This window comes from Haplochromis burtoni, unplaced genomic scaffold, assembly GCF_018398535.1.
Source record: "Haplochromis burtoni strain Fernald_Lab_line unplaced genomic scaffold, NCSU_Asbu1 Contig_332, whole genome shotgun sequence".
NCBI classification, from domain to species: domain Eukaryota; kingdom Metazoa; phylum Chordata; class Actinopteri; order Cichliformes; family Cichlidae; genus Haplochromis; species Haplochromis burtoni.
The window spans coordinates 34,513-35,901 of record NW_024582693.1 but is presented as its reverse complement, the minus strand read 5'-3'; positions in this window follow the sequence as shown (position 1 = coordinate 35,901).

The window sequence follows — 1,389 nt, the reverse complement described above, 5'->3', positions numbered from 1 at the left end:
CATCAGGTGGGATGTCAGAGCCACCGGCCTGTAGGGTTAGAGCCCTTATAAAGCTCTATATGCATGAAACAGGGTGTTAAATATTTAAACTCTAAATTTCAACACTATCAGTGGCATGTATGCTCTGTGTGGCAAAGGGGGGGGTGAGGGACCAAATGCAGGACAGAGAATGATGTGAAAACAGCTTTATTGCTGAACTTGACAGACTAGGAGCAGGATGCAAAATAAACACATGGCTACAGCTGAAGCTAAGAACGAGGGAAACAGATCACACAGCATGAAGGAAGAAATTATGTGATAAAGAATTAAGGACCACCAAGGGCTTAAATACACATACTGTAAGCTAACAAGGCAAATAGAACACAATACAACATAAATAACATAACAAATGTTTAAACTGAAACATTTTACAAGTTTAAGCACAAACTGAGCTCATTTCAAATTTGATGTTTGCTACAGGTCTCAAAATAGACAGGCACATGTGTATCATGATGTAGCATCTTCTCCTCTTTAGAGAACAGTCAGTCTGGGCATCAAGGGTATGCGTTTCTGGAGTTTTGGTTTTGGAATTTGATCCCATTCTTGTCTGACAGATTTCAAGTTGCTGAAGTAGTTGTTGGTGTCTTTGATATATTTTATGTTTAATGAGGTGCCAAATGTTCAGTCAGACAGTCAGGCCAATTCAGCACTTGGACTCTTTTCAGGTTAAACCATGCTGTCATAATAGCTGCAGTATGTGGTTTTGGATTGTCCTGCTGAGATACACAAGGCCATCCCTGAAACAGACGTCACCCAGAGGATATGTTGGTCTAAATCCTTTATATACCTTTCAGCATTCATAGCTCTTTTCAAAACATGCAGCCCATATTGTGTACAGTTTCCCAGTCGGAACATTTGTCATGTTATCTATTTTGTGAATAAAATATTTTTGTTGTAATTTGAAAGTCTTTTAGTTTTCATTTTGTTCAAATTTAAAGAATATCACACCTTTCTCCCGTGAGTAAGTTACAGATGTAGTGCACTTACTCAGAATCAGAATCAGAATACTTTATTGATCCCTAGGGGAAATTATTTTTCGTTACAGTGCTCCATTACAAACAAACAGTAAAAAGACAGACAATACACAAATAAGAATAGCACCATATATACATGCATATATATAGATAAAGTCACTTATTAATAAATATCTGAAGGGTATAGCTATTGCAGTATACAGTGTGTTATGTGGATAAGTTTTACAGAGAGATTGCCACAGGCAGGAATGATTTCCTGTGTCGTTCAGTGGTGCTTTTCGGTAATCTCAGTCTCTCACTGAACTTCTCTTGTGACTGACCAGCATGTCATGGAGTGGGTGGGAGGTGTTAGCCAACATTGTCTTTATCTTGGACA